This window comes from Vicia villosa, linkage group LG7 (assembly GCF_029867415.1).
Source record: "Vicia villosa cultivar HV-30 ecotype Madison, WI linkage group LG7, Vvil1.0, whole genome shotgun sequence".
In the NCBI taxonomy this organism is placed as follows: Eukaryota; Viridiplantae; Streptophyta; class Magnoliopsida; order Fabales; family Fabaceae; genus Vicia; species Vicia villosa.
The window spans coordinates 50,886,083-50,895,471 of NC_081186.1; positions in this window are offsets into that span (position 1 = coordinate 50,886,083).

Here is a 9,389-nt window from a genome sequence, read left to right on the forward strand (position 1 = left end):
ATACTCAAATACACTCGGCCTTTGAGGGACCATTTGATGTAGTCCCAACAAAAACACTTCAACCAGTTCAAATCATTTTCCCTCTTGGCTTTTCCTTTTAACCTTTTCTCAAAGAGCCAATTATTTCCATTCTACCATATTGAAGGCCGTGCTCAACGCTAGAGTGCGAACGTTAACACCGCCCATTAAAAAACACAAAACAAACAAACCTTTTTAAGATGAACTACATAGCTTTGACTTCTCTATTGCACATTAGGGATACGTAGGAACAGAGTTCAAGAAAACCCGGCGAGCTCAATAATAAAAACCTTTTATTTTTCCTAATCAATCCATTCATGCATTCCCCTTAGCAGGTAAGTCTTTAGATATACACACTCTTTTGATTAGAACAACTAGAGTGGATCCCATAGAGTACTACGGAGGTGACGGGTGCTAATACTTCCCCTTGCGTAATCGACTTTCGAACCCGAACTTGGTTGTAAGATCTTGTTCTTTCCTTGTTTGAGGTTTGTTGGATATATCATTTCCTTTATTGGGATAAATAAAGTTCAGTGGCGACTTTGTTGTTGTTGTTTTTTCGCGGTAGCGAATGTACCCGGTGCAGATATCGGTACCGGTATGGAATAAGGTATTTTTTTAAAGAAATTAAGGTACGGGTACGATAATAAAAAACAAGAGTTTTATTTTTATAAAATTTATTATTAGAAAACTGAATTGTTAGGTTGACAACAAAACATTACTATAAAATTTTATAAAATTAAAAACAATGATAAAATACAATAACAAAAAATTTAAAATACATAAATATATTATATCATAAATATATTATATTGATGTTTTAAAAAATCTCAAATTTCACTCGAAACTGAATAATGACAAAAAAAATACCACAAATAGGATACATATTATCGATACAGATGTTTATTCAATACTGATACTTAGGGGTGGGAATAGGCTAGGCCGGCCTACAGGGGCCTACGGCCCAGCCTACATAGGCCTAGGCCAGGCCAGGCCTATTTAACAAAGAGGCCGGGCTTAGGCTTTTTTAAAAGCCTATTTTATTAAATAGGTCAGGCTTAGTCTATTAAAAAAGCCTATGAAGCCTTATAGGTCGGCCTATATTTTCATATATATTAGAGATATGTTAAATAAGTTGGTTCATGTATTCATATATATTTAAAAAAAACTAAATAGGCTGCCCTATATATATATATATATATATAACAAATGCTAAATAGGTTCACTTATATATGTATATATAGGCCGACATACAAGACTTCTTAAGTTATATAGATTAATTGAAAACTTTAATGAGATACAGGCTTTTTAAATAGGCTTTCAGGCCAGACCAGGCTTTTAAAAAGGCCAGGCCAGGCCAAAAAACTGAGCCTATGATAGGCCTTAGGCCAGACTTAGGCCTTTAAAGTTTATCGTAGGCCAGGCTCAGGCCTTCTAAAGCCTAGCCTAACCTAGCCTATTTCCACCCCCACTGATACTTCATTATTTTAGAAATACACATTCTTTGGAGTTTGACACACAAAATAAAAAGGTAGAAGAATAAACATCTTTGACTCAAACCCTTCTTTAAATTAAATCACATGGAGGGTCTAACATTGACAAAGATAGAAAAATAAAGACAAAATATTTTTTTCCCTTAAGTTAACCTCGGGGTTTATTTTGATCCCTTAACTTCAAAAAGATTCATATTGGTTCCTTAACTCTACAAAATGTGCCATTTTAGTCCTTTTTGTCATATTAGCGACGGAAAAACTCAAAAATTGGTTGTTGAATTTGTCGCTAATATGCTAAAAAGGACTTAAATGGCACCTTTTGAAGAGTTCAGGGACCAATATGAAACTTTTTGAAGTTAAGGGACCAAAATGAACCCCGAGATTAACATACGAGACCAAAAAGTATATTTTGCCAAAAAGAGATAGTGTTCTCATAATTAATAATAGTCTTAATTGAGTTAGAGAGAAAATCTATAAAGATCAGAGTATTTTATACAAAAACAACCACTCAATCCAATGATATACATTTTGACAATTTATTTATCTATCTCTATCCCCCTAGCGTGAAAACTCTGTTGGAAATCTAAAAATACTCTTCGGAGATGAATCTTCGAAAAAATTAGACTTTTGATTAATTCAGAGATGCATATCGAAAAACACCGAAAAAAATTGGGATTTAAGTTAATTCGGATATGGATATTCGAAAAAAGCCCAAAAAATGGTCAGAGGTTTTTTCGGATATGCATATCAGAAAAAATCCCAAAAAATTGAAAATTTTAAAGTATTGATTAATTCAGATATCATAAAATTGATATAATTTATAAGTAATGAATAATAATAATAATAATAATAATAATAATAATAATAATAATAATAATAATAATGATAATTATACTGTTGATATTTCTATTCTAATTCCAATTAGAAATTAAAACATAAAATTTATAAAAAATTTAATTATTTTTTGATAAATTTCATATTAATAATTACTAAAATTATAACAAATAAACAACAATTATGATTATATAAAAAAATAAATACATTAATAATTATTCAACAAAATTTTAAAATAAAAGACATTAAGTAAGAATAAAATTATTTACTACTTTATTCATATTTTAATATAAATTTTAAATTAGATAGTTTTTCAAAATAATAAATAAAAATAAAAAATATATTAATAATTAATTATGATAAAAAAAATCATTTTTCACTTAGTTTATAAAAATTACAAGAAGATTTTGTCTTAATTTTATTTAGTGAATGAATTATATATTTAATTTTATATAATTCAAATTTTATTTATGAAATATAATACAAATATTTTTCACTTATATAAGTTAGTAAAATAATTTTTAACTTCAAAATTGTTTTGGAAATTTTGTTTATAAAATGAATTTGTTTAACTATAAAATTGTTTTTGAAAATTAGTTTATGAAATGATTTTTTTATGTATCATAAAAAATAATAAAAAAATAGTAAATAAATATCTTTATTATTATTATTATTAATTTATATATATAAATAAGGTGTTGATTTAAATATTTATTAGTCTAATATTACTATTATATCTTAATTATAATGATATATATTTAATAATATATTTTAATTAATACAATTGATTATATTATTAATTTTATTGATTCAACTTGATTTTAATTAATACAATTGATTATATTATTAATTTTATTGATTCACCTTGATTTTAATTTTTTAATAATTATTGAGTTTCTTCGGATATGCTTATTCGAAAAATTCTATATGTATCTCCGAAAACACCCCTTTCCAAAAAAAAAAGGTGTCTTCGAAAGTGCATCTGTGAAGTCACATTTTCTAAAAAAAATGTCTTCACACTTCAGAAATAACCATTATTTTCAAAAAAAAAAGTGTCTGCACTTCTAAAACAATTTCTCCGTAACTTCTTAAAAAATTAAAAAAGTATGAGATAGATAAAGAAATTATCATACATTTTAACCATGTCGGGTCTAAACCCCAAACAGTCTTTAAATTTATTGGTATTGTTATTTAGAGTGTGAAAATATTCACAAGCAAGCATTATCTTTTATAAGTCTATCGAAAATGAAAGCATTTTAATAAAGTTTAACAATAGATTTAAGTCGGGCCGGCCCAAACAAATTGAAGGCTCTGTTCTAATTTTTACAATATATTGTTAATTAAATAAAATATAACATATATATTATAATTTTTCTTTAAATATAATATTTTAAACTGTTATTAGTAAATGATATAATAGAAAATTAAACCAACTCAATTGATAACAATATAGAGACATCAACAAGGAAGCAATTGTGTTCATGATTGGTGGTGGTAATTATGTTGAATATTGTAGTCTGCAAGAGCTTGCACAAAATCAGCAACCTCCCAAGCATATTATATATGGAACAACCGAACTTTTAACTGGAGTGGACTTTGTAGAGCAGCTTCCATTGTTGGGGAAGAAGATGGATTTGGGTAATGTTGCTCCTACCCAGCTCAGTAGTTAAGATGTGAATGTATCCGCAATTCAGCTTGCCAAACTATTCTTTAGTATACAGAAGAACACTCTCAGACATTGTGAGATAAAACAGAAAAGTCAAACTGCCTTTGTTTTTCATGGTCTAAAAATGTTGAAGAATTTTGTGTTTTACAGGGCTTCTTGATTATAAATTTAATCAAGGCAATTGCTTCTTTTTAGTTTTTATTTTTTTGTAGAATATTCAATTATGCTTTATCTTCATTGTAGTGAAAAGTTTTTTATTAACAAGTACAACAGGCCTTTGGTACTTTGTTTTCACTCTACGAGTAAGATGTTATCGTTGGAAATCCTAATATATTAATTCGAGAAGAAAGAAAAAAACTTGCGATATCTTATTTATTCATCTTTAAAAATAAATTTTAAATAATTTAATAATTTGTCACATGTCACTTATTAACCTTTAACAATTTAATTTATTATTATTATTTAATTATAATAATTTAACTAAAAATAAAATAAGCTGAATTGATAATACCCGTATATAAAATAAGAGAAAATGGGTCATGCACTGACAGTGTAAAATATTTTTACACTGTCAACCAATCACCACCATGCATCTAATTAAAACATTCTTTTATTTAAAAAAAACTTTAATGACATGACACATTCATGACTCCCTATTGGATGACAGTGTAAAACTATTTTACACTGTCAGTGTACTACCTTTTAACTCATAAAATAATATATAATCTTTTCTTAAAAAGAATGATTTACAAAATTAAATAAATTAAATATATATTAAATGTTTTTTTTTTATATTTTCAATGGATAAAATACTACATTGAAGAATTGAAATAGTTTTCTAACGTGTGCAAATCCTTAAAGCGTTTTTCAATACTAGAATTAAACATTTGAAACAAATAATAAATTGGCACCATTTTGAACGTCCTAAACAATAGTCATTATTCCAAATGCATTTTTTATTTAGGCTAACGAGATAATACTGCAACAAATATACTATGCTTCATACTATATATTTATTTTGAGGCCTCTTATACATGTGAGGCCCTGTGCTGTGGCACTGATTGCACGGACACAGGGCCGAGCCTGGACTTAAGAATCACGTTAAGTCCGTTTAATTGGTGTGTAGGGGTGTTGATGGGTTGGGTAAACCCAGTAAAACTCACCCAAACCGATCCAAAAAAGTGGGTTGGGTCGGGTTACTGGGTAAATACGGTTTTCAAAAATGAAAACCCATTCAAAATAATTGGGTTATGGATAAACCCACACCCAACCCACAAAACCCATGGGTAATTGAGTGACTATATTTTTTTCTCTTTTTTTTATAATTTAAAAAGTGATGACTTTGATGTTTTTAATTTTGTTTGCTTCAATTTCAACTTTTTGAACATCTTTTATTTAGTAAGTAATGATTTTAACTTATTTAAGATGACACATTTTGATTATTTTGATGCTAATTCTAATAAATTGCAAGTATTTTATGTAATTCTAGGTTTTACTGTAATGTAACTTTGGTTCTTACAAATATATGTTTATAATAAATAAATTTCATTATACATTTTGACATTTGATGTTTAAAAAAATAGCAGTAATATGTTAAACTATTTATTAAGAAAAAATGTAACATATCATTAATAATTATATACGGAAAAATAGTATTGGGTAACCCATTATCCAACCCAATCCAACCTACAAATTTGTGATTTTACCAAAACCAACCCAATGATATTGTGGGTGGTTATTTTTTCTCACCCAAACCAGTGTACCATATACGGGTTGGGTTATGATTTTGGCTAAATTCAACCCAACCGACCCATGAACACCCCTATTGGTGTGTATGCAGAAATATCAAATGCAAAGATGTCTGTTTAATTGACGTGTATACAGAAATATAAAATACAAAGGTGTTGGTTTAAATATGTGACATCTCAATTATTCACTTTAAATTAATATGTCATTTATTTTTCATTTATGTCCACACGTTTAAAATTGCTCCTAGCTTTTGGGATTATGTCTCTCTATAGTGCAACTTTTCCTAACGCCTCATCATGTTCAAGTTGTGCCGGTTCACTATTCCATTTTACTTTGCCGACAAATTGAGGTGATTTGAAAAGGAAGAAAAACTATCTTTGCTAAAAAAAACGTGTGTTAGCATTAAATATCCAGAAAGAGTGAAAAGGATATATTGAGAATTTGATTTTACTTATACTTATGCGTCGTCAAGTAAGAAAAAGAAGAAGAAAAAAAAAAAGAAGAGACTTCAATACTTTTAGATTTAATTCCATCAGCTCCAAGATGTATTTGCCATAGCGGTGACATTGTGAGTTTGAAAAGTCACAATATCATCGTAATCGGAAGGATTACAATATCATTTCGCATAATAACCAAGTGTTCTCACTTCAGTCGTTCATCTATATATATATATATATATATATATATATATATATATATATATATATATATATATATATATATATATATATATATATATATATATATATATATATATATATATATATATATATATATATATATATATATATATATATATAGATGAACGACTGAAGGGAGAACACTTGGTTATTATGCGAAATGAGAATAATGAATCACGACCATTAAATTTTGATTTATTGATTTTAATGAATCAAATTGGTTTCTTTTTCTATGTTGATTTAAAATAAATATTAAAAATCATAGAAAGAGAAACCAATCCAGTCCATTAAAATCAAAAAATCAAAATTTAATGATCGTGATTCATTGTTCTCATTTCCCATAATAACCAAGTGTTCTCATTTGAGTCGTCATATATATATATATATATATATATATATATATATATATATATATATATATATATATATATATATATATATATATATATATATATATATATATATATATATATATATATATATATATATATATATATATATCACTACAACACGCGTGGACTTTAAAAGCGCTGTGAAAGCCAGCGCTGGCGTAGGTAACAAAAGCGCTTTTGAAAGCGCTCTGGTAGACCCCCCTATAAGAGCGCTTTTCTGGAAAAAGCGCTCTGGTAGACCCCCCTATAAGAGCGCTTTCCTGGAAAAAGCGCTCTCGTAGGGTGGTCTATGAGAGCGCTTTTTCTGGAAAAGCGCTTTTGTAGGTGTCTATTATTTCTAAACCTGCACTTTTGGCAGCAATATTTCATAACCTGTAATTTACTATTTTTTGGCAGTATTTTTTCATGAACCTATAATTTATCATTTCTAATCGATATATACCATTATAATCAATATCAATTATATACAAAAAAAGTATTATATTATATACCATTAATGTAAATCAAAATACATATATACATATTTCTAAACCAAAACAACTAAACCAATTCACATATTTCTAAACCAAAACAACTAAATGGGAAACAACTTCCGAGTTCTTATGCAACCAATGTACGCTTCCTGTATTATCTGCTATGTTGTATTGATGCTTTAGTGGAGAACCAGTAGTCACCTGAGCTATGTTGTATTGTGTCACAGAATATGAATCAAGTAACTGTACCCCGAAGGATCCTGCCACAGAAGACTTCGGGGTACAATTACTTGATTCATATTCTGTGGAACATAATCGGCAGGGGCACATTGTGTTCTATCCTTTACCAGTCCATCCACTGTTTGAAGCTCAACCTACAATAGAAAAACGTGATTATTACTAACTACATATAGAAAATCTTGAATCATGTAAAAGTTGATGAAACAGATATAGCAGAAAAGAAAATTAAACCTGCAAACGCTGCTCTGTAGCTCTGGTTGTGCCTCTTAGCACACCCAGTTCATGTTTCAGCACGTGAATTGCTTCACTTACATGGAGCCCTTGTAGGTCTATCATTCTCGCATGCCCTCTACCATTAACTTGCATCTTTGGACCAACTGGATTCCTGAAAAATCATAGAGTTGTACAGTGCTGGAGAAGATTATAACTCCTACATCAACATCACACAAAATTCCAAGCTGCTTCGCCTTCTTCAACAAACTGTTTCTCCGCTTCGAAAACGTAACTTGCCTACTCATAGAATTATCAATCATCCTTATCACGATATTTCCTCTCCCCATTCAAATAAACCCTAACGAACCAGAAAAACACAGATCAAACGAATCAGAACTTCAATTTCATCACCAAAACCAAAAAGCACGAAAATCAAAAGTATAAACATGAAAAACGTAGATCCTGAAAACTGTAATGAATATTGCAGTTTCATTGTTGCGGTTCAATACATATATGAGAGAAGACGAATATGGAGGAAAATTGGATCAAGTTTCGGAGAGAGAAAGAAAATCTAGAGAGAGTGAGAGAGAGAGAGAGAAGCGCTTACTGGTTAAACCCTAACCTGAACAGAGAAGAGACGGTTAAAGGCTGGAGATGGAGTGAGGAAGGCGGCGGCGGAGTCGGTTGAAGGCTGGAGAGGGAGTGAGGACGGCGGCAGTGAGGGAGTCACGACGGAGAGGAGACGGTTGCTGGAGGGAGGGAGTTTGAAGACGGAGCAACGAAAGGAAGAAGAAGGTTCGCGTGTTTTGGATCTGAAACAAAACGCGTGTGTTTGTAAAATATAATTTTTTAAATGGGCTACCAGAGCGCTTTTCAAAAGCGCTTTAATAACACCCCCTACCAGAGCGCTTTTTAAAAGCGCTCTCATACCCCCCTACCAGAGCGCTTTTTGAAAGCGCTCTCATACCCCCCCTACCAGAGCGTTTTTTTTGCATCATTGTCTCTTGTTTATTAATTTTGTTTTTAGCGAACCATACGAGAGCGCTTTTGCTAAAAGCGCTTTAGTAGCTGCGCTGCTACAGCTTAAATTTGGCGTAGTGTATATATATATTAAATGAAATTAAAAAATAAGAAAATAAATGACCATTTCTTTTTCCTAAAATATAGACTACTTATATGACCGTTTGATTTATTCTTATTAACGGTTGAGATTTGGTGTAAGTTATTTAGACTTACACATGATGTCAATGGATTATCTCTCTCTCTCTCTCTCTCTCTCTATCTATATATATATATATATATATATATATATATAGAGAGAGAGAGAGAGAGATAGAGAGAGAGAGAGAGGAGAGTTATATTGACTCCAAGAGTAAGTGTTCAACACTTACTCCAAATCATAACCATTGATTATCATTAATCCAACGGTTTTAATTAAAGTTTTAAATAAAAAAATATTTCCAAAAATAATTAGATTAAATGATCAATTAAAACCGTTAGATTAATGAAAATCAATGGTTATGATTTGGAGTAAGTGTTAAACACTTACTCTTGGAGTCAATATAACCCTCCTCATATATATATATATATATATATATATATATATATATATATATATATATATATATATA